General features: G+C 38.8%; 1 pseudogene; it reads right to left on the bottom strand.

Moving 5' to 3' along the window:
• The window catches only part of LOC127413174 (solute carrier family 4 member 11-like), a 30,034-nt pseudogene that overhangs the window by 2,849 nt on the left and 608 nt on the right, over nt 1–26,577 (bottom strand).

The following is a 26,577-nucleotide window of genomic DNA, read 5'->3' as shown; positions in this document are numbered from 1 at the left end:
TTTCTTTTCGTGTTTCCTTTTACTGGTGGTTCAGGAGGAACATAAGCCCAGCCATGCCATCCTCCTTGTCACACCATGGTTTTACTATCATAATATTGTAGTAACCATGACTGTAGTAAATATGGTTCATTTTATGGTAAATATGGTTTTACTACAAAGATCATGGTTAAAAAATGGTTATTGTAGTAAAACAATGATTAATTTTCATAAGGGAATGTCACCCTAATGTAAATATATAACTGTCAGGTGATATTTTGGAATTCTGAAATCATTGCCAAATTTAATATTATCATCTACATTATAGCTTTAATGTAGTTAGCAACTTTTTGTTAGTAGCTTGTACTGTAGCTAACAACTTTTTCAAAAGAGTAGCTTGACTTTAAGTTTTGAGTAGCTTGTAGCTTGAGAAGTTAATGTTTCAAAGTAGCTTCCCCAACACTGGTAAATGTGAATGAGATTTGCTGAGGGACAACAGGAGAAGGTTTTCAGTGAATAATGACTTTATCCTTTATACAATTTCATTCTGTACAAAGCATTTGTTTGGATTCAGGAGACTTGAAGTATAGCACACAATTAACATGAACTACTTTTATGGTGCTCATTTTTCCTCTTTTTGAGCTCAACAGACCCAGTCCTCATTCACTTTTATTGTATGGAAAAGAGCAGCCAGGACATTCTGCTACAGCTCTCCATTTGTGCTATGTAGTTTAGAATAAAAGAAAGTTATGTGGGTTTGGAACGACATGAGGGTGAGTAAATGAACTCATTTTCATTTTTGTGTGAACGATCCAACACAAAATACAAACACTATCAAATTGAAAGGTGTTTAAACCAATGGTCTTGCGCTCATGCTGAATGTCAATGAAAAGTTGGGAGCCCACAAAGGAGAAGATGACCACAGAAATGGGCAATGCACAGTTGGACACCACCTCCCTCACTCTGGCATGCAGAAATGGGCTAAAAAAAATGGAATGAACAAAATAGAAAATGTAAAACAATCACATTTACGCACAGTGGACAATATTTATTTATGTGCAATATCAAAACATTTTGAGATTGCTTCTGAGTCCAAGTATTCCTCTTTCTCCCTTACCTTGGACGATATGACAATAATACATGTTTTTTGTGAAGAAAAGGCATTCTGTATTATTTTAATCCAATTTAGAACAGTCATGAACTTCAGAAGGTAAGAACACATGACAAAGCACAGGAAACTAATAATGAAGATTACAATTATGATCCCTAAAATTACCTTCTCTTGATGTGGAAGAGGGCATAGCTCAGCCATAGTGTTCCCACCATTAGCAGTAGGCAGAGAATAGGGCGCTCCCTGGTGCACAGAATGATTATTGCAGACAGTGGCATGCCTGCATTCTCCGTCCCATTCACTGCCTGAAGCATTACACCCAGATGATGCAGCTCCTCTGTGCTTCCATTGACTAGTATAAGGCCATTATAATACTTATGAAATACTGAGAGGAAATAGAGATATAGAGGTGAAGAATGGAGAAACAGAATTGAGTAAATGATAAATTCATACAAATGCATTTTTTTTTCAGTAATTCAGATATCAAAGGGATGGTTTGCCAAAACATTAAAATTCTGCCTTCAATTACTCACCCTCATGTTGTTCCAAACCTGTATGTTTATTTGTCTTCCGTGGAACACTAAAGGAGATCACTTTGGATAAAATTATCTGCTAAATGAATAAAAAAGATGTTAAGCAGAATGTTCTTGCTATTCTTTTCCATATAATGAATGTGTACTGGGGCTGTAAAGCTCCAAATATCACAAAAAAGCACCCAAAAAATCATAAATGTAGTCTATAGACATGCGCACTATATTTCAAGTCTTTTGAAGCCACAAGACAACATGTAAGTCATATGGGCCACTTTTATGATGCTTTTTGTCATTTTCCCCATTCACTTTCATTGTATAGAAAAGAGAAGCTTGAGCATTCTGCAAAACATCTCCTTTCAAGTATGGGCTTGGAACACCATGAGGGTGAGTAAATGATTTCTTCAATTTTAATTTCTGAGTAAAATACTCAGTTTAAATCGTGCCACACATGGGAAATGTTAATGAAAATTTTAAAAATTCATTATTGATTTATTACCTAGATAAAACTGTTATACTGCTCAAATTTGAATTTCTGTTCCAGCAAAGCCTGTGGTCCTTTTCACATATCAGAGCTCTGAACTTACTGTTTATGGTGCCTTTCACTGCATCACCCACAAAGGCGATGGAGATGAACAAAGCGATCACTTCTTCTGTGGAGTTGAGGACATATAGGACACAGTGAGCAACTGATCTTCATTTTTATCAAAGCAAAAGTCAAAGTAAACAAAAACAAACTCAAAGTACGCCACGAGCAGAGATTATCACCCAAAAGACCACAGTGCACAGATTAATGATGGATGTCTATGGTACAGAGAGAGTCCACAGAACAAATGTCTGAGTTATATCATGATGTGGTGTCTGCCTGAAGGAGTTGCATACTGCAATAAAAGAAATGCATGCCTTATATAGATATTTATTGTTAAGGCTCTATAGAATACTTTATTCATTAATTGGCCAATCTGCTGTCAAATATTTTTTGTATAAGGACTGCCAATCTGTGCTAGTTTCATAGTCTCTGGTGTCCTTTCATGCTGTCTTTATTTATATAGACAAATACCTGCACATAAATGCAGGGTTGGGGAGTAACGGAATACATGTAACTGGATTACGTATTTAAAATACAAAAAATAAGCAACTGTATTCCACTACAGTTACAATTTAAATAATTCATAATTAGAATACAGTTACATTCAAAAAATATAACTTTGCATTTTATTGTCATTTGTTTCATTTAATATTTAGTCCTTTCAGATGGAAAACATTTATACATTTAAATGATGCGATCCAAAGTGCATTTGAACAGCGGTGAAACACTTTCTTATGATGTGTTACATTCATACGAGCAGACAGAGAAGTAAGTTTGAAGTAAGTTTGGAGCAGAAGAAATAGAAATAAACCTTGTGTAAATTGTCAGCTTTACGCTAAGCTAAAATGCTATTTCTAGCCAATTTACATGCACGTTACCAGGCACGATCATATTTTTTTTTCAAGAAAATTCACGTTAGATCATAATTTATTTTTTCTAGTAAGTCCTTTGATATTAGGGCAAAAATCATATTCTTGATAATAATTTTTGTATTGTTTTCCTGTAAAAATATCTAAATATCCTTAAAATAAGATCAATTTGATTTACCTTGTTTTAGAAACAACACTGCATAAGATATTTAGCTTTTTCAGAGAATGTATTTTTAACATGTGTATTTTGTCTTACTGTACTGGCAGAGTTTTTATTGTCAAAACAAGTGAACAAAAATCTACCAGTGCTGAAGAAGTAATCCAAAGTATTTAGAATACGTTACTGATCTTGAGTAATCTAACAGAATACGTTACAAATGACATTTTACAGCATGTATTCTGTAATCTGTAGTGGAATACATTTCAAAAGTAACCCACCCAATCCTACATATATGCAACCATTTCACTGACCGTTTAAAGAGCTTCATGAACAGGCTGATATTGAAGATTCCACCCAGTATGAGGAGCAAGCTGTTCCAGAGGCCAATGCAGGCATAAAATGCAGGAAAATCAAGGTCATATTCATCACAGATGCCTCTGATCACTGCAGTATACAAACAAAAGACAGAAAACTTTACAAGAACTATATAAAGCTCTGAAAGAGACAGTGAACTTAACTTTTTTGTGATAGAGGTACAGTACCACTGATGAAGATGGCAAGAGGAGCTGTGGTGAGAGGGATAACCAGAGGATACCCAGCAAACAAGGAGTGGATTACTCCTCCAATGCTCTGGCCAATGATGGTCTTCTGTACATCTGCATAGATCCAGATAAACCATCTTAGATATATCAGATGGGCCTCAGAATGCCTATCTATCACATTATAACATGAATGCCCTGCTAGAAAAAACAAGTTAAACCAGCTTAAAGAGGTCAAACTGTTTTTTGAACATGGTAGCTGGTTTGCTGTTGGTCCAAGGCTTGACCAAGATGGTCTGCCAGGTTGAACCTGGCCACACACAGTGAATTCAGCAACAGAAGAACGAAAGTTCTGCTGCTGAAATCGATCTGTGCATACCGCAATTCGAAACAATGCCCCCAATGGCCAAAGCCGGAAGTGTTGTTGAAGTGAAATGTACACAGGGTGGTGGCAAAAATGAGTATTTTTAGTTGTAAATGATGTACACTAAATGCAGTCAACAAGAATGTATATTTTATTAACACTACTCCAAACCCTAACCTAACCATCAGTGGAGCGAGAATTATATATTAGAGTGAAAATGCAACTTCCGAATCAGGCTCACCATTTTATAGGATCCAGAACGCATGTCACAAAGCTAGCTCGCACAACGCGCTATCAGTAGCACCATGGGGAAAGGAGAACACATTTGAAATGATGGAACAATGTCTGAGGGGAATGTCACTTGTAAGTAATTCGGTAGAATGGGGTCGATTTCAGGGAACATTCAGATGCAGCATGTCGATTTTCCTGTGGGATCATGTTGGGAATTTAACTATCTAGTCCAGCTTGGATCAGCAAGAAACCATGTAAAAACAGCTACCAACAGAAACTGGATTTAGCTGGATTTCCCAGCAGGGTAATGTAGCCTAAAACATTAATTTTGACACAAAACCGAGAGGCTGTGCATCGTAGTGATTTTACCATGGGAAATGTGTTGTTAGACACACTCAAAGTGCACACAAATGATAAATAATAACCATAATAAACAATTCCTATGTTATATAATATACTGTTCATTAGCTGCATGTGTATGCATATACATAGTTTGAACAGCAGACTTTACTGTTGTCAAGCAACGTAACAACCTGATGCATTAAAGGGATAGTTCACCCAAAAATTAAAATCTCTCATCATTTACTCACCCTCATGCCATCCCAGATGTGTATGACTTTCTTTTTTCTGCAGAACACAAACTAAGATATTTAGAAGAATATCTCAGCTCTGTAGGTCCATACAATGCAAGAGAATGGTGACAAAACTTTGAATCTCCAAAAAGCATATAAAGGCAGCATAAAAGTAGTCCATAAAACTCCAGTGGTTTAATCCATGTATTCTGAAGCAATTTAATCAGTTTTGGGTGAGAACAGACCAAAATCTAACTCCTTTTTTACGGTACATCTTGCCATTGCAATCCCTAGGCCCGATCATGATTTCAAGCTTGATTACACTTCCTAGTGCTTGATGCATGCGCAAAGCGCTAGATGGCACTAGGAAGTGTAATCAAACTTGAAATCATAATTGCCAAGGAGACTGCAGATGTCCAGATTTATAGTGAAAAATGGATTATATTTTGGTCTGTTCTCACTCAAAACTGATTAAAATACTTCAGAAGATATAAATGAAACCACTGGAGTCTTATAAATTACTTTTATGCTGCCTTTTTGGAGCTTAAAACCCTTTAAATTCTGGTGCATTTTTGGTCTGCCGCCCGCAATGTTTCACTCTCAAATTTAAATGCTCACCATTCAAACATACTGCGGACTAATTGCAAAAAATTTGTCTCATTCTTCAGAGAACCACCCAAATAAAAACAAATATTTATAAATAATATAATATATTCATAAATAATATTGAATGTATTTATAATCTTATGATAACAGAACATTTTTTGGGGAAAAAAAACACTTTTTTTTTGTTGTCCTAAATTTGTAAACATGTAATTCTGGTTCTGTTCACACAACCTCACTTTGAAAAGTCTCATTTTATTCCACTAGAGGGCAGAAAGCACTAGAAAAAATATTTTTTTATCTGTCACATTTTAACACAATATACAGATCTGAAATGTAGGCGGCGCTCTAATGCATTTTAGCCCTCAAACATGTGCTCGTACATTAATATTCAGTCCAATTTTCGGTTCAAGCACCACCCTTGTTGTTTCATTGAATATATTAGCCTCTGAGTGGACTAGAAGCTCAATCTAGGTGCTATTAGAAAGCTGAGATCCCCCCTTTGCAATGATCAATAGTCGAAAACATATTTTCTGATGATTTGTTTAGCATGCTTTTCCTTCTGGATGGCATATTTTGTTCTGGACATTTAAGATATAACATTGGATTATTAAGCCACGCAAGGACACAGACAAGTAAACAATGGCTAATTTTTTTATAGAACTTCCTAAGGTAAAAGCAGATATAATTTTTAGCTATTTGGGGCTGACAGCAGAAGTTATCAGAGCATAAAATAGATGTTTGTATTTGATGACTTACAGAAATCATATTTCACTTTGTGATTCTTTTGAAAATCTTTCGAACTGTCGTATTAGGGCAAAAAAATTACACATTCCTAAGAGTGAGAACTTTCATTTGATATATGACTTTTATCCATTTATATTTACTTCTACCCCATTACCTCTGGGGGTATTTTGTTATTTTAAGTAACATAAATGAAAAGGTCAGATTCTAAGCTTTCAAATGATATCTCATATGCCTGACTTATGTATATGGAGACTTTAATGTTTTAAGCGTAAACTTTTTTTGCGATTTGAGTCCATAGACTTTAAGGGATTCAAAGTTTTGGTCACCATTCACTTGTATTGTATGGACCTACAGAGCTGAGATATTATTGTAAAAATCTTTGTTTTCTGCAGAAGAAAGAAAGTCACACATCTGGGATGGCATGAGAGTGAGTAAATGATGAGAGAATTTCCATTTTTGGGTGAATAATTCCTTTAACATACAGTTCAACTAAAGTGTGTCATAGGTGTGCGCATATAAAGGGCTTCAGGCATAGCTCACCCAATCAGATTTTAGAGTTTGAACCATTTTTTTTTAATAAAAGACCTTATACTGACACAGGAAATAACCATATGTGCAGTAAAAAAAAAAAAAATGTCAAAGATACCACAGACCTATCTCTCCTCATGTGCTCTCATCATTCAAAGAGTCAAATGCAATCGCTGGCAGCAGGATAGCAATGTAGAGGAAGATGGCTGTGGTTGTGTACTTCAACAGAGATCTGTTAGTGCCCAGAATGCCTATGGAGAGACATCACACAGCAACAAACACTTCAGCCTGAGCAATGGAGAGAATTCTGTTATTTTAAGTAAAAGCCAACTCAAGCAGGGCCTTAGGGTAAACAGACACTCACCATCTGTGAAGTCGGACAGGTACAATGGAAGCCTCTAGCACAGGTCTTCATAAATGCCACAGCCAGCTCTGAGGAAATCCTTCATCTGCGTACAAAAGGAGATATAGTGTTTAAAAAAGCATATGTTGATTATTAGTGTATCCTGTTCTTTAAAATGCATAAAAACTACAGTCCTCTTAAAATTGTAACACTTCGTTAGTAACTACATGAGTAAACAATGAGTATCAATCCAATGAATCCATCCAATGATCCACTACAGGAGTGTCATTTTCTGTTGTCTTTTGAATGATAGACACTCACTCAGCACTTTATTAGGTACACCTGTTTATTCATGTGATTATTTAACCGGCCAATCATGTGGCAGCAGTGCAATGAATAAAATCATTCAGCTACAGGTCAGGAGCTTCAGTTAATGTTCACATCAACAATCAGAATGGGGAACAAATGTGATCTCAGTAATTTCGACTGTGGTGTGATTGTTGGTGCCAGACGGGCTGGTTTGAGTATTTCTGTAACTGCTGATCTCCTGGAATTTTCACGCACAACAGTCTCTAGAGCAGGGGCGGACTGGGAAGAGAAATCGGCCCAGGATTTTACATAGAAACTGGCCCAAAAGATCTGGGGGTGGATCTTGCACAAAAGTTGTTGAGCGTGGAGGGGGGGGTCGCTGTCCTTTTCTGCATATCGCTGCCCCCTTATGCATATTGTGGCACCATTTTGTGGCCCATTCTGCATAACGCGGCTGCACATTTCAGTTTATCGCGGCCCATTCGGCCCCGTTTCATGGCCAGCCCACCGGGAAAAGTCCCGGTTCTCCCGATAGCCAGTCCGCCCTTGCTCTAGAGTTTATTCAGAATGGTGCCAAAAAGAAAAAACATCCAGTGAGCAACAGTTCTGCGGACAGAAATGCCTTGTTGATGAGAGAGGTTAACAGAGAATGGCCAGACTGGTTCAAGCTGACAGAAAGGCTACGGTAACTCAGAAAACCGCTCTGTACAATTGTAGTGAGCAGAATAGCATCACAGAATGCACAGCACGATGAACCTTGAGGTGGATGGGCTACAACAGCAGAAGACCTCGTTGTGCACTCATTGGGACCATAGGGTTCCTAATAAAGTGTTCATTGAGTGTATGATAATCTTTTTTTATCTTTAACTTTATAGTGATTGTTAAAAAAAGATGAAAAGAAGTAAAGTTTGTATGTGTGGAGAAGTTCTTTATTTGAAGGAGGTGTGGGAATATAATGTGACCGATGGTGGTCTCTAGAGTGAGAAGTGCACTTCATAAGCAACAGAGAAAAACGAACATGAATTTAACAGGCAAACTGAGCTGATAATTGCTTTGTGATGCCATTAACATGCCCAAAGTCTTTTTCTGCTTCAAACCTTGAGTGGTTTGTTGCTGTGTGGGTCAGTTTCTTTCCCTGCTGAGGGCTTCTGGATGGCGGTGGAGAGCCGCTGCTTTTGAATTACCAGCTATTGCTTAAAATCCTCCTTGGTTTTAATTTCCAGGAGTTTCTGGCGAAACGAGATGACGGAGAACAAGGTGGCGAACGTGCGGCCGAGGTCTAGGGCAGTCTTTGTACTTTTCTGCAGGGGTAATGAACAAGAACATTAAAACACAGGAGGATGTTGGTCATTAGTGATTCAAACTTAAACTGCATATCATGTGAGATTGCTACATGTGAGAATCAACCCTACAGATAGTGATGCTCAAAAAGCCTCTTTCAAATCAAGTGAAGGAATTAACACTGTTTGAAACAATTGCAAATCTTGAGCCACCAACTGTGATAATGCAAATAGGGTGTTTTTTGTCACTGTAGGTGTTGATTGGAAGGTGAAATAAAGGGCTTACTGGACGCAGTGGGGCCAGGATGAGGATAACATAGCGGACTTCACAGCAGTTAACACCCCAGTTCTGTGGCCAATCCAGATGCACAATACACACACAGCGTTGCTGAAGGTTCTTCACTTTACAGCTGAATACAGAGGGACGGTGTTAGGAATTTTCAGGATTGGCCCCTAAGTATCAAGTCAGGTCTGCAGTCGCTGTCTCGATCCGGATCCTCATGAGGGGAGAAATGACACAGACACTTAAGTATGCATCAGAGATTTCTCATACTTTATTGTTCAGCACAGCATTATATACCTTTGTAGGAACAGGAAAAGCAGTACACTAACTACATTGTCCAATGAGATCAGTCATTACCTTATTTGAAAAAGACACATACAGATTCTGCATTAATTACGTAAATTAAACAAAAATATTCTAGAATAGACGAGTTCAACTAGACAGTGTTCAACTTTTGACCTGAGACACTCAGAGGAGTGAAACAGGGAACCCTTTCCACATGATTTCTGTTACTGACACACACACACACAATGAAAACAGGAACTGAGTACTAGCTCTGAAATGTCAGCTTGCTTAAATATACAGGTGCATCTCAATAAATTAGAATGTCGTGGAAAAGTTCATTTATTTCAGTAATTCAACTCAAATTGTGAAACTCGTGTATTAAATAAATTCAATGCACACAGACTGAAGTAGTTTAAGTCTTTGGTTCTTTTAATTGTGATGATTTTGGCTCACATTTAACAAAAACCCACCAATTCACTATCTCAACAAATTAGAATATGGTGACATGCCAATCAGCTAATCAACTCAAAACACCTGCAAAGGTTTCCTGAGCCTTCAAAATGGTCTCTCAGTTTGGTTCACTAGGCTACACAATCATGGGGAAGACTGCTGATCTGACAGTTGTCCAGAAGACAATCATTGACACCCTTCACAAGGAGGGTAAGCCACAAACATTCATTGCCAAAGAAGCTGGCTGTTCACAGAGTGCTGTATCCAAGCATGTTAACAGAAAGTTGAGTGGAAGGAAAAAGTGTGGAAGAAAAAGATGCACAACCAACCGAGAGAACCACAGCCTTATGAGAATTGTCAAGCAAAATCGATTCAAGAATTTGGGTGAACTTCACAAGGAATGGACTGAGGCTGGGGTCAAGGCATCAAGAGCCACCACACACAGACGTGTCAAGGAATTTGGCTACAGTTGTTGTATTCCTCTTGTTAAGCCACTCCTGAACCACAGACAACGTCAGAGGCGTCTTACCTGAGCTAAGGAGAAGAAGAACTGGACTGTTGCCCAGTGGTCCAAAGTCCTCTTTTCAGATGAGAGCAAGTTTTGTATTTCATTTGGAAACCAAGGTCCTAGAGTCTGGAGGAAGGGTGGAGAAGCTCATAGCCCAAGTTGCTTGAAGTCCAGTGTTAAGTTTCCACAGTCTGTGATGATTTGGGGTGCAATGTCATCTGCTGGTGTTGGTCCATTGTGTTTTTTGAAAACCAAAGTCACTGCACCCGTTTACCAAGAAATTTTGGAGCACTTCATGCTTCCTTCTGCTGACCAGCTTTTTAAAGATGCTGATTTCATTTTCCAGCAGGATTTGGCACCTGCCCACACTGCCAAAAGCACCAAAAGTTGGTTAAATGACCATGGTGTTGGTGTGCTTGACTGGCCAGCAAACTCACCAGACCTGAACCCCATAGAGAATCTGTGGGGTATTGTCAAGAGGAAAATGAGAAACAAGAGACCACAAAATGCAGATGAGCTGAAGGCCACTGTCAAAGAAACCTGGGCTTCCATACCACCTCAGCAGTGCCACAAACTGATCGCCTCCATGCCACGCCGAATTGAGGCAGTAATTAAAGCAAAAGGAGCCCCTACCAAGTATTGAGTACATATACAGTAAATGAACATACTTTCCAGAAGGCCAACAATTCACTAAAAATGTTTTTTTTATTGGTCTTATGATGTATTCTAATTTTTTGAGAGAGTGAATTGGTGGGTTTTTGTTAAATGTGAGCCAAAATCATCACAATTAAAGGAACCAAAGACTTAAACTACTTCAGTCTGTGTGCATTGAATTTATTTAATACACGAGTTTCACAATTTGAGTTGAATTACTGAAATAAATGAACTTTTCCACGACATTCTAATTTATTGAGATGCACCTGTATTTACTGAAAAGTCAACTTGAGAGGTCAACTTTTCTCACAATGCCCACTTTGATCCTGGAAGGATCACTCAGAATCTCAGCTGATTTAGACAGCGTGTAAGTGTACATAATGAAGCATTGCAATATTATGTAGTTTTCGTCCCTCCTCTGGCCTTCCTAATTCTCAAGTTCCCGGTTTGGCACTGATGCTGCGTGTTCAGCTCTTCCAGTACTTTCACCGTTCGCTTTCGAAATAGTTGGGCTCTCCTCAGGTGTAGGTTTCACGTGGCTTGCATGTATCCACTGTGGTTGAAGATCCGTTAGCACTCCGGTTCTGGTCACCGCCAGGACAGTAGCTGGGCCCAGATACTTTGGTTCCCCCAACTTAGTAGGTTTTAAACACCTGATCAGAACCTGTTGACAAATGGGTGAGTAGGACTATCTGCAGGCAGAGGGAGAGAGAGATCACCATTTATGCCATTTCATGTCTTAATGAGGGAATCCACATATTCTGCTATCACCACCTTGATATCACCTGTGGAAAGAAATCCATGGGGTCGGGAAAGGCCTACCCATTAGTATTTTAAATGGAAAAAGCTTAGGTAGAGTATGGTGACATTCTGAGCTCAGTCAACACAGCCGGCAATACATCAACCCATGTTCTTCCTGTTTCAGTACAGGCATTATGTAAGTATTCTTTCAGAGTGCGGTTAGTTCTCCGATGATACTATATGTTAAAATGCCAGTTTATGTTTAGTTATTTTGCTAAGAGCTGTGTTACCTTTGAAGCAACTGTTTGCCATTATAGCTTTCAATGACCGATGGGATACCGAACCTCTGTATTATTTCTTTAGCTAAAATTGTAACCAGGTCTTAGCATTTTCCCTCGCACACTGGAAGGCTTCCGTCCACTTGGAGAAGCAGTCCACAACGACTAATAATAGTTTATTGTTTCGATACGGCGGCATGTGTATAAAATCAATTTGCAGATATTGGAATGGTAATTCCGGATTCAGTAACGAGTCATGTTTTATAAACTTATGTCTGTTATTCTGTGCACACGTTAAATATGAATCAAGGATTAAATTTACCACGTTCATCATAAGTTTGATGAATCGACTGGATTACCTTTTCTTTTGACATGAAAAATACCATGATAATGTCGGCAAAGTACTACTATGGCTGTTTTTGGTAAAGCTAGGCACCCTTGTTTGTCTCATAACAAATTGTTTTGATCTGGTTTTACTTCATTAGAGGCCCAATGTTGGAGATCAGATTCAGATGGATTAGCCTGCAACAATTTGATGTCAATATCTCTAACTAAAGTTGATTGCATCATCGAAGCTTGATTTAGATCAGGGCTTACTACAACTTCCTTCGCTGCCCATTTCGCAACCTCATCAGCTAATCTGTTTCCTCTTGCCTGCTCCAACTCTCCTGTCATGTGTCCTGCTACTTTTATTACAGCCAGTTTAGCAGGCAACTGTGCTGCTCTCAGGAGCTCTGCTACTAAGTTATGATGGGATATCGGCTTGCCCTCGGCTGTCTTAAAATCTCTTTCTTCCCACATACGGGCAAAATTGTGTACCACCCATATGCGTATTTTGAGTCTGTATATATATATATATATATATATATATATATATTGATTGATTTGTCCTTGGCCAATTGGCATGCTCTAATCAATGCAAACAGCTCAGCTGCCTGTGCAGATTTGTATGGAAGCAAAAATGCTTCAATAATATGATTTGGAAGTTCAGTTATGGCATAACCGCACCAGTATACAGCATCATTCGGTTTTGAACATGACCCATCTATATACCAGTGATCCCCCTCCTCCAGGGCAGATGAGAAAAGTCTGGCCTGCAAGAGGTGGATGCATGCAGATGATCCAAGCAATCATGTGAATCATCAGAAAACTGGTCATTGGTTAACAACTTATGCAATGACAAAGTTGGACCATGCACAACAGAGGTTGGTTTAATAGTCAAATTAGCAACAGCCAAAAAAATAGCCTCATATCTTTCAAAGTAGCATGCACTACAGCAGAGAACACAGCAGGCGAGTCTCTAAATCTCTGGGGCATTCTTGTCCACATGTATTGTCGGCCTCCGTATGTGAACGCGAACAGGGGCTGCGTGACAGGTGAGACTGGCACACTTGTGACAGCAACCGTTGTATTATTGGACCAATGCCTTCTTCCTTTTCTTTTGAGAGTGGGTACTGTTTGCATTATACTGGTATGTTAGACTGAAGTTTAGCCACGTATGGCCTAACGTCAATTAGGCCAGCCTCATCTTTGTGGGCGGCCCACAATGCTGGGTTGACATTGAGTAGTTCCTGTTTCACATCAGAAGTCCTCACAGAAGTTGAGCTGAGCACTTCACCACAAGTTCCTGTACACACAGACTGAGAATATACTGAAGAAAATATAAGTTGCAAAAGGTTAGACTCAAATGATATCTTGGCACCAATTTTGTGCATCAGATCATGCCCCAATAAGCAGAATGGTGAGTCAAGTAAAATGACAAAATCATGCATTTTAAACAGAGTAGGGTTGTCTGGGGAGGTAACGGGCAATTTTGGTGTCATTTGACATTTCACAGGGACGCCGTTAATTCCCACTGAGTTTATGGTGCGTCCCGTAATCGAGCCTTCGTAACAATGCCCCACCAGGGAACTTTTAGAAGCGCCAGTGTCTACCAAGAATGTATAGGGTTTACAATCAACATACAACTCAAGAAAGGGCAGGGTAGAATCGTCAAAATGCAAAACACAAAGTAGAAAATAAAACGAGGGCTCAGTACTCTGCGGGCAAAGTAAGGTAAGCAGGCGCAGAGCGCTCTGAGGGTCGATTATGCGGAGCATTTCGGTCATTTTGGTTGTCATCACGATTTCCACAGTCGTTCTGTCAGCGATTGTGCCCGCTTTGGACTGTTGTAAATCATATTGCCTTTTCCGACATTTGCGCTTTGTTAGAGCCATAAACAACATTAAGAAATTGGTAATATTTTTTTCCTTATATTAAGAGTGAATATGTTTTTTGATAAATGTATATTTTGTGTTATTTGCATTGTATCACATGATTTTGACTAGTTTTATACGTGTTACGTATGTGTAACAATTTTGAAGAAGGATAAGGAACAAAGAAGGGTTGGGGCTAGACAGTCTTTTGAACATGGACAAAAGGTTAGAATTCATGTTTTTGGAAGGTGAATAAGTGTAAAGAAGTTTCTGAGTTTGATTTCTCTTGTAATGTAACAAGACAAAGAAAAAGTAAACCTTTACAAGACAAGTTATGGATTCACGCGTCAAATCCTTTGTGCAACACCCTTGTGGAAATGACAAAGAACGGAAAATTTATCAGATCGCCATTACACGCTTAAAGTGTCCCAGCTTGCCACAGTAATAGCAATATCTATCGTTCTTACCTTGTACGACTTGTGCCTTACTGGGGTTGGTTTAAGTTTAGTCAGGATTCCCATTGTGGATCTCCCCACCTGCCTTTTACCATCGATTTGGCCTCATTCATATATCGATCATCAAATGATCTATCTCTAGGGTACGGATCTAACTGTGTTTTTGTTTTTTGTTTTTTGACCACCCACCCAGCCAAATTGCTGATATACAGCTCAGTATTATAACCTTGATTATGATTGAATGATTAACATCATTGTTTTGGTGTTTCCTCCGGTAAAGGATGGCTTATCTCCTGTCCCATAATGTCACAAAAGTATGAGTATTCAGGTATATAGTGGTTAGTCAAGAGGAATGAAGCAAGATAGTAAAAATGCTATCCGGATGGAAAACAGGACGGCAGACCAATATCAATTTTTTCTGAGAATATAATCTCTTTCCTATTCAATCTGAATAAGGCTACCGTCCACCCAATGAGGACTCCCCCCAGAGAAATGTGACTTTATGATTAGAATCTCCTTCTTATTTATCTTTCAAAATAAGGCTACCATCAACCCTTAAAAGAGGACTCCTGACTACAGTCATGAATTTGAGGTGTAAAACCTCCTTCTTATTTATCTTTCAAAATAAGGCTACCGTCAACCCTTACAAAAAGAGGACTCCCGACTGTAGGCGTGACCGTCAAATTCTCTACCAAATTGTACGTGTAATATTTAAGCAGACAGGAGTTCTTAAAATTGTATGTGTAATTTTGTCCTATCTGTCTGGAAATATCCCACCTTCTGACACCAGGGCTGTAAGTAATTTTCAGGATTGGCCCCTAAGTATCACAGGGAACCCTTTCCACATGATTTCCGTTACTGACACACACACACAATGAAAACAGGAACTGAGTACTAGCTGTGAAATGTCAGCTTGCTTAAATATATTTACTGAAAAGTCAACTTGAGAGGTCAACTTTTCTCACAGACACAAAATCAAATCATTTAACTGTATTCACACACACACTGTATCTGTTCATCAGCCATGCAGCAAATACTGTCTAATGTTTAAAGACTACAGTATATCTCAGCTGATAAGTGTTAGATATTTTGGCTAGGCTGATAAAAATTTCACTATTTAGAGGTTATCTACAAATAAACATGCCTGCTTGACCAATTAAAGGGATAATTAACCTAAAATGAAAATTCTGTCGTCATTTTCTCTCATATTGTTCTAAACCTGTAAGACATTCCTTTTACGCAGAACACAAAAGGAGTTGTTAGACAGAATTTTAAAACTGTCACCTTTCACTTTCATTGCATCTATTTTACATACAATTAAGTAAATTGTGACTAAAGCTATTTGTGAAGCAGATGAGAAATGAGGATCTAAATGCAGCTTTAATGAAAAACAAAAGATGAACAAAGTAACTCAGAAAAAAAAACAAAACAAAAACATGGGAAACCAGGCACAGAACATGACAACACATGTAAAGACTGACAAAGAAACCAGGGGAAACAAGGGCTTAAATACACATGGGCAAACAAGGAAACGAGGAACACCTGGGGAAAACAATGAGGGGAAAACCAATCATAAAATGAAACAACAAAAGGACTACAAACTAACAAGAAACAGGAACTAAACAAGAATTTCAACATGAAAGTCAACACAAAACCAGGGAATATGTGACACTATTATTGTTATATGTTATTAGCTAAATTATGTGTTTATACATCCAAAAGAAATGTCAGAAAATGGGATCCAAAAGCTCCAAAAAGGACATAAATGCAGCATAAAAGTAATCCATATGACTCAAGTGGTTTAAATATTGACAAAATATCTTCGTATGTGTTTTGCAGAAGAAAGTCATACAAGTAAGAGATGGCATGAGGGAGAGTAAATGATGAAAGAGTTTCAATTTTGTGTGAACTATCCCTTTGAGATGGCTGTCAGTAAGTGGCCCACTTTACCCGAATTCACCCTAAACATCCACATTATATTGGCTGTACTGATATCTAATAATTGGTATCGGCATCAGCCACTGAAAAACCTACACTCACTGAGAACTTTAGTAGGAACACCTGTACACTTATTCATGTGATTATCTAATCAACCAATTGTGTGGCAGCAGTGCAATGCATAAATTCATGCAGATATGAATTGGGAGCTTCAGTTAATGTTCACATCAACCATCAGAATGGGGGAAAAAAATGTGATCTCAGTGATTTCAACCGTGGCATGTTTGTTGGTGCGAGGTGGGCTGGTTTGAGTATTTCTGTAACTTCTGATCTTCTGGGATTTTCATGCAAAAGTTTACTCAGAATGGTGCCAAAAACATCCAGTGAGCGGCAGTTCTGTGGACAGAAATGCCTTGTTGATGAGAGGTCAACAGAGAATGGTTTGAGCTGACAAAGGCTACAATAACTCAGATAACCACTCTGTACAATTGTAGTGAGCAGAATAGCATCACAGAATGCACAACACATCGAACCTTGAGGCACATGGGCTATAACAGCAGAAGACCACGTCGGGCACTTTATTAGGACCATGGTGTTCCTAATAATGCACTCAGTGAGTGTATATTGGTTGACCACCAATGATGGTTATGGGACCATAATAGGTTGAGTTATGAAATAAAATCTTTTTTAACACAAAGATTTGTTTTCTACATACACCACACAGAGCCAGGACTGCTGGTAACGCACTCCAGTGGCTGTCGCTGTCACACCTTGAATGGTCAGCAAGTGAACTTGAACAGAGACAGAGAAAAAGTGAGAGAGGAAAAACTATAAAATGCTTTCCCTGATTTTAAAGACAGTGTGGTCCTCCAATAAGCACATCCTCAGAGGGTCTGCTCTGGATTTCTGACTTGAAAGACTACATGACCTGTGGCGCTTGGGCAGGCAGGCGGCTGCTCACCATTGGCGTCCTGTTCTCCAGCATCTATGAACAGAGGGCTCATGACCTCCTCCGCATTGCAGCTGCTCTGCCCGCTCCTGGCCACATGGTCCAGCATTTTGCACTGCACTTCATCCAGGGAGGCTACCTTCTCATCCAGCAGGATGCTGGCCTGGGCCAAGAAACTATGCAGATCCCGGTGAGCTCACACCTCCTCCTGGAAATTCATCAGCTGCACATACTGAAACAAGAAGGATTCAAAATGGGTTGTTTAGTAGTGATGGCTGATTATTTTAAAATTATTTTTTTAAATGATTCAATTGAACCAGTGTACAAAGTGTTTGTATTACACTGACATTTTTGACAGGTCCAAATGTAAATGTCCTTTTATCCACAGTGCATTCAAGCTATACATTTTACCAGTGTCTGTCCCTTGGGAACTGAACCCCTGGCTTTGGTGTTGCTAGCACTAGAAAAACACCTGCACATTTGTAATATCTGTAACATATGTGATGTCACATTTACCATATAAAAGCACAGTGTAGCACTTTAAATTACTATTGTGTATGAAATGTGCATTGAACTGCATTTTGCAATGCATTATGCTGTACTGCATGTTGCAGTATGTCTTGTATATCGTATTGTATTGCACTGTATAGTATTCTATCATGGTGTATTGCACTAGTAATTCATTTTACACATTTGCACACTCATACACTGTCTTATGTTTGTTGCATTGCAGTACCTACAAAAGTTTCCACCAGCATTTCGTGTGGCAATAAAGAATCTATTCTATTCCAATATAAATACATTTGCCTTGCCTTACCAAATTTTATGGGTGTAAAATTGAAAGGTGGATACATTAACAATTGTACAATTGAAATAATCTATGTTACATACTCACAGTGATAAACAGGATTAAACAGTATTATTTGCAAAATACGTATTTCATATTATTGATAAGTGATTCTGAATCAGTGAATCTGACTAATCAGAACTCATTAGAAAGAACCGATTCACTAACATGAATTAGTGAATTTAGAGGTCTTCTAAATGTTATTGTTTGGAATATGTCTAATTTAAGAATATATGAACATAAGAACATAATCTGTTTGTTAAAGAACAGCATTGCAACATCTGTTTTACAACAATAGATATTAGTAATTATTAGGGAATATAGTTCACAATTATGCTTCAAATTAAAGTCAATGAAAAGTGGTAACCTGCAATTGTTACCATAAGGAGATATTTATACTTTACCCCATACCTCTAACCCTTAAAATGCATTTTTTTTTGGTGTAACCAAATGTATTCAGACTGATTTTATGTTAAAGGTGAAGGATGTAACTTTTTATGTCAAAATATGTTCTACTATCCCAGTTTATTGGTCATTCGTGGGTCTACCTTCCCCAAAAGTATAAACAATGAGCTTCTAGTTATGGGTCGTTCATGAATGATTCGTTCATTTTGAACGAATCTTTTATGTGACTTAGAAGAAGGAGTAGTCTCAGAGAGTGATTCGTTCATTTTGAGTTGGTCGCGCATGTGCATTGCGCAACCTCCGTTCGTTTGTTACATGAAAACCGCATAGGCGCTGTACAGGAAACAGAAAAGATCAGTTCACCTCTCGAGTCTCAGAGGTAATTCTACTCAAATGAATGAAATGAAAGAAATGACTTGAATAAAGATTCGTTCATTTTGAATGGAGGACACACACACCACTATCAATGATGAGATCGCTCTGGCAAACGGGAGTGCCAATAACAAGATCACCGCGCAAGTCGCTAGGACTCCCAGATTATGTGTTTTCCTTCATTATCCTAGAGCCCTGACTGTATTATATCTTCCCAGTTAAAATAGTCAAAGAGTCTCTGACTTTGCAGCACAGACACATCAAAAGTTTGCTGTGGTCCCTGAACCCTGACACCACAGTCACGTCTAGGTACGACCTAGCACAGTCTGTTTCCCCAGTGCAGTAAAAACAACCAAAATATGAAAACAATACTGATTGTTTCTAAGGCCGAATGGGAACACAGAATTTTTGATAGGCATTCATAGTGTGGAGGAGGAAGAGAAACTGCTGTTGGTTGTGTTGTGTAGTTGATGTACTACTGGGATTCTCAGTGTACCTCGGGCTACAATCAAAATTATTTTTGAGATTTTTGAAGTCGTCTCAAAGAGAATCTCATCTAACGCACCTCCCCCCACACACACGTACAGCACATCAGATCTGAATGGCACAACCACACAAAGGATTTTTCAGGATTTGTTCTTGCCCTGCCGACATTTATACTGGCCCCAAAATAGAAATAAACTTATACATTTTATTTTCAGCAACACATTGTTATGTATGTCAGAAAAATATGTTGCTCCAAATGCATATGATGTTAGCTTCAGTCACCATTTACTTTCATAACATCTTTTTGTCATTCTTCCTAACATTTCCTTTTGTGTTCCATGGAAAAGAGAAAGTCATACAGGTTTGGAACTACATGAGATTGAGTAAACGATCATATAGTAAAGTATTTTCTCATTTTTTAGAGAACTATCCCAAAGGTTTCCAACATTTTAAAACAATTAATTTGTTTGGGTTTTAATTTGGAAAAATAGCTTGAACTTATACAGCTATAATGTAACTCCATGACAGCTGTAAATTCATAAACACACTGTTGCTGGAATAAGATGGCACACAGTGCAAATACTGATTTGTTTATCATTTCCAACCCATTTTTTGAGACTATCAAAAATCATTCTCACAATCTCATCTGCGTTAGCCAGCTAAATAATACAAGCTTGGTGACAAATTAATACACAAAGACATCACCGAAACCAAATGTTTAAGTTCGCAAGGCATTAAAGTGATAGTTCACTCAAAAATGAAAATTCTCTCATCATTTACTCACTTTCATGCCAACCCAGATGTGTATGACTTTCTTTCTTCTTCAGAACACAAATGAAGATTTTTAGAAGAATATCTCAGTTCTGTAGGTCATTTCAATGCAAGTTAATGAAGTAATGCGAACACTTCGGGTGAGAAACAGATCAATATTTCAATCCTTTTTTACTATAAATCTGTTTCAAGTGAAAGTGGAGATTTGTAGTAAAAAAGGACTTAAACATTGTTCTGTTTCTCACCAACACCTATCATATCACTTCTGAAGACATGGATCAAACCACTGTTTACTTTTATGCTGCCTTTATGTGATTTTTGGAGCTTGAAATGTCTGGTCACCATTCACTTGCATTGTTTGGACCTACAGTTGAAATATTATTCTAAAAATCTTTGTGTTCAGCAGAAGAAAGTCATACACATCTGGGATGGCATGAGGGTGAGTAAATTATGAATTTGTATTTTTGGGTGAACTATCCCTTTAAATCATGTACATGATCAATGAACGGAAGATGTACTGACAACACAGCACTAGCCGAAACTCTCTCACACTGGCACCAGGCCATCCTTATTGATGAACCTTGATATCTAAGCATACACTATTACTCTCAAATGCATTCATACTCACTGACCTGAGATGGTAGGCTGAATTGGTGTCTCATAGTGATCGTTGTCTGTTGGGATTGTCACTGTGTCTTGTTTGCTCTCTTTCTTTTCTCTGCAGTCCTCGGCTTCACCACCTCGCAGCTTTGAGACATCAAAATGTCACAACAGAGCTGCTTATGTAGATCTGTTTCAGCTTTAAAATGATTATTATAATCTCATTTCACTGCCTAACTCAGTCTGACGTGACCTTTTATAGCACAATACATTTGTTTAGAGGCTGAGAGGTGTGCAGAGCTTTCATCAATCAAGCATGCAGTCAGTCATCTTTGGTGAATTGCGCTCTTTTCATTTAAAGTATAGAAATGTTTGCTTAACAGTATTTATTTTATGTGACAGCAGATCCACCCCACTCAAAAATATATGCACCATCTGTTAAAGCTACAGAATGCACCCTTGCCCTAATAAAATCCTGCCCAAATCCAGGCACACAGAGCAATATAATCATAGCCGCTCCAATAAATTCTTTCTTTGCATGGAAGAGTATAATCATGACATGAGGTAAACTACATGATATTCTAAGGAATAAACCGAGAGTTTGTCTGGGGCTGCAGCTGTTTGCTTTATAGTTGGGGTGATATGCTGTGAAGCTTGTTTACTCGCAGTCTTCAGTTATGATGTTATATACTCAGTGTGACAAGGTGAATTTGAGACCATAATGTATTTAAAAAAATTATGATTATGCAGTCAAGATATTTCTTCTTACAGTATTTAACAGTTTCCACCAGCCTAATGTGTCCCTTTTGTAACTTGCTAATGGGATTACTGTGATGAGGAGGAGGGCGTGGCCGGGCCGTGATGGAGCATGACCAGCGATTAATCAGCTGATCAGCGGGAGAGTGAGATAAGGGGCAGCCGGAGACACCAGTTCGAGAGAGAGACGCACGCAGCTGTGTTGCATATGTGTCTGTGTTCGTTTATGTTTTATGTTGTTTTAAGTTCATTTATATCATTAAAGTTTATGTTTACTGTTCAGCTGGTTCCCGCATACTTCTTGCCCATACTTTAATTGTTACAGTGGTGCCGAAACCCAGGAAGGAGGAGGGATGTGCTGTCGCGGAGTCCTCACCGCTTCCGTCCACCAAAGGAGCAGCCGCGGCCGTCTGCCTGGGGACAGAGGGGTCGCTGCTGGCCACGAGAACCGGAGGAGCCACGGCCGTCCACCAAAGAAGGGGAGGAGAAGTTCCATCCACCAGGGGCCGGAGGATTCGCTGCCATCCGCCAGGGGAGGAGCGAGCTGGCATCCACCAGAGGGCGGAGGAGCGTTGAGGACAGGGCGACAGCACGCCCAGGAGCCAGCGAGCAAGTTCTTCTCTCTCTCTCGCTCTCTCTCTCTGTGTGTCTCTGTTCGCCCTTTCCCTCTCCCCACGCCTCCCCTCGCCTCTCCCCCAGGTTCACAGGAGGCGGGGTGGACCACCGGCTGACAGAACGGCCGGAAGAGCAGCATCTCCCCCCAGAGATGGGGGGGGGTTAGTCAGACCGGTGGCACCCTGGCCTGAATTGAGCGGGGGAGGAGTGTGACGAGGAGGAGGGCATGGCCGGAGCATGATGGAGCACGGCTGACGCTGAATCAGCTGATCAATGGGAGAGCGAGATAAGGGGCTGCCGGAGGCACCGGTTCTAGAGAGAGAGAGAGAGACGCACGTGGCCATGTTGCATGTGTTTCTGTGTGTTTATGTTTTTTTTTTTTTTAAGTTCATTTACATCATTAAAGTTTATGTTGACCGTTCAGCCGGTTCCCGCCTTCTCCTTACCTGTCCTTATACTGTTACAATTACATTTTAAAATGTATCTAGAATAGCTTTATTAGATCCATGTAGGAACAGATTTTCAGTGAATAACAACTAATTTCAGTCTGTTCCCCACACAAAGCTACTGTATGGCTATTGAAGACTTGGAATGTAGTTGTATACACTACATTTGTGGGGGGGGGGTTGTCTTCTTTGGAGCTTGACACTTTGAAATCGTCCACCTCCAACTCCTTTTGAGTTCCATGGAAGAAAATGTTTGAGTATACTATGACGTCAATTTTTTTATTTTAGGAATATGCTTTTGCATTGTCCGCCCAAATGATGAAGATTCTGTGGGCAAAAAAATAGGCCTCAATTGATCAATTAAACACAACATCCTTCTACAAATGGCTCCTATTAAGGTATGAGTGAAATTAATGGCTGTGGTCAGAAGAAGGAAGTAGGACAACAACATCATGTTTGGAGAAAGATTATTTTTAATGTTTAGAGAACATTGTGTCATTGCATTATAGATGTGACTGGTGGATTTTTCTCTGCAAGACCATTGGTAATTTAGTTTTTCACCAGAAATTGATGCAATTAGAAGGTAATCCCACAATACTTTGTCATATACCATATTTCTCAATTATTATCAGATTGTACCATGGTATTTACATGGCACTTCAAGGTACTTCAAAGAACACCATGTTACTACTATGGTACATGTCCAAAATAACATGGTAAATATTTGTGTATTTTCTGCAACTACTCCCAAAGAAGTAAAAAAAGACCAAAGGAGAAGTTGTAAATGAGCCTTGTTATGGCACTCCAGAGTGGCAATGAAGTGAAGAGCAGATATGATCCTGTGAATCTTGACTCACCATTATAAATTCAGGATCCTGACTTTTCCCATAACCTTAGCTGCACATACTTTATTCCATGCCATCAATGCGACTGGGATTTAATGGAAATTTCTCATCTTTGAAATTCATCCAATTTACACCAGCCCTGATAGCGTCATGCATGGAAGGCTTAAGGCCACATATTTTCTTCAGGGTGGATGGGATAAAAAGGTAATTTTCTGCGAGAAAAAAAATCTTATCGTAGCTGTAGGATATTCTTTGCACATTGTTTTGCTATCTCCAATGTCCCCCAGCTCCACCATCATCCTCCCCCCATCTATAGTTTAGCAGACAACTCGCTTTGCTATAACTGTCCTCACACCAGAGGCACCCCTTAACAATGTAGCACCAGCCTCAGGGCAGATCGCTGTCTTTGCAACCTTTTGGCATGGACAAACTGATTCGTATATATCTTTGTGACAAAATACCAATTGGTGCTACTGGAATGCTGGCTAAATAATAAATAAATAATCAGGTCAACTGCAGACTTGTGGGAATCAGGGGCTTTTCTTTTGAGATGGATACTTTGAGTGTGACAATGAATTGTTTGAGAAAATCCCTCCCTGGTGGATGGATCTGTGCTACAAACTGGTCATGTGACACCTGAGATTAGAGGGCAGATTTTACAGTCCCATCTCACCTCTGAGCCTCATCAGCCCATGACAAGCGGAGTCATGGACAGGGTTGGAGAGTAACGGAATACATGTAACGGGAATACGTATTTAAAATACTGTATTCCACTACAGTTACAATTTAAAGAGCACCTATTATGTTTTTTCAAATATTACCTTTCATGTAATTAATTATTTATTTATTTTTATTTTATTTATTTATCACACATTATACATTATACATTTGCAAATACACAGTGAAATTCTTTTTTTTTTTTCTTCACATATCCCAGCTAAGCTGGGGTCAGAGTGCAGGGTCAGCCATGATACGGCACCCCTGGAGCAGATAGGGTCAAGGGCCCAACAGTGGCATCTTGGCAGTGCTGGGGCTTGAACCCCCGACCTTCTGATCAGTAACCCAGAGCCTTAACCGCTGAGCCACCAAAAAAATATGCCAAGTTTCAAAACTCAAAGTGCAAAACAAATGGAGTTATTGACTCCCAAAAGAAAGAACCGATTCTGAACACCTGAAACGAGTCGTTTGTAATTCCAGACTTACTTCCTGTACTAACCTACGTAATTTGGTAACAAAAAAACCCGCCTCTGGTCTTCATTGGCTGCTCGCGAACAGCTTTGACCCGCCCTCAAACACTACACTAAGTGGTAGACCAATCATAACAGACTGGGACATCTGACCAATCAGAGCAGAGTAGGCTCTCTGAAAGGAGGAGTTTAGAATTAATCATTTTGAACGGATCATTGAACGAGTCGTTTTTGACACTGGAAAAATAAAAGGTAATGCTGCAATTTAAATTATGAGCAAATTAAAGTGTTTTTTTGACCTTGGATGCATGCAAATCTATTGTATGAGACCTTTAAAACAAAATTAGGCACGTTTAAAAACCATAACAGGTGCTCTTTAAATCATTGGTAATTAGAATACAGTTACATTCAAAAAGTATTTTGATTACTGCAGAGGTTACTTTGCATTTTATTGTCATTTGTTTCATTTAATATTTAGTCTTTTCAGATGGAAAACATTTATACATATAAATGATGTGATCCAATTGAACAGCGGTGAAACAGTTTCTTATGATGTGTTACATTCATACGAGCAGACAGAGAAGTAAGTTTGAAGTAAGTTTGGAGCAGAAGAAATAGAAATAAACCTTGTGTAAATTGTCAGCTTTACGCTAAGCTAAAATGCTATTTCTAGCCATTTTATACGTGTTACCAGGCACGATCATATTTTTTTATCAAGAAAATTCATGTTGGATCATAATTTCTTTTTTTCTAGTAAGACCTTTGATATAAGGGAAAAAATCTTATTCTTGATCATTTTTGTATTGTTTTCCGTAAAAATATCTAAAAATCCTTAAAACAAGATCAATTTGATTTATCTTGTTTTAGAAACAACACTGCATAAGATATTTAGGTTTTTCAGAGAATGTATTTTTAACATGTGTATTTTGTCTTTCTGTACTGGCAGAATTTTTATAGTCAAAACAAGTGAAAAAATCTACCAGTGCTGAAGAAGTAATCCAAAGTATTTAGAATACGTTACTGACCTTGAGTAATCTAAAGAAATACGTTGCAAATTACATTTTACAGCATGTATTCTGTAATCTGTAGTGGAATACATTTCAAAAGTAACCCTCCCAACCCTGGTCATGGAATGGTTGAGTATACACACAGAATGTGACAAGACCATCTATGAGAAACAGTATAGAATCCTTAAAGACATGTTCTGGATTCAGGTCCATGTGGGCAAGGCATTCCAAAGGATTTAAAGCAGAAATGCTAAGTTCATATTTATGTTAAAGCACTTATAGTAGTTCTTACATTCAGCAACGTGTCATTTTAGCCATAGAGTTTAAGCTGTGGGACTAATGTTCTAGGCAAATTAACTTATGGTATGCTACTAATGTTATTCCTGTCGGTGGAATTTGCACCATATAACAGTACTTTGGATATTTGGTTGTTACGTCACGTCCATTTCTGGTATCCTTGCATGTATTGTGTGAAAGTTACCAGGTTTAGCGGCTTTATTCCTGGAAATGCTACAACCACTCTGTCCTATTGGACAGCTTGTTGTGACCTTTTCTCCTCTGGTTGCCTCAGACTTCCTGTTAGTATACTCACCGACTTCCTGTGGCTGACTTGCTGTTACTGTCTTGTGTTGACAGGAATAATAGTTCCATGAAAAGGTCTGTACCTTTTGCAAGTCACAGTATATTAGCACTCGTCCCTGATTAGTTGGTTTAGTAATCTAAGACCTATTGACACTGATAGTTTTCCAAAAA

This window comes from Myxocyprinus asiaticus, chromosome 22, assembly GCF_019703515.2.
Source record: "Myxocyprinus asiaticus isolate MX2 ecotype Aquarium Trade chromosome 22, UBuf_Myxa_2, whole genome shotgun sequence".
Classification (NCBI taxonomy): domain Eukaryota; kingdom Metazoa; phylum Chordata; class Actinopteri; order Cypriniformes; family Catostomidae; genus Myxocyprinus; species Myxocyprinus asiaticus.
This window is presented reverse-complemented; position numbering and strand designations above follow the sequence as displayed.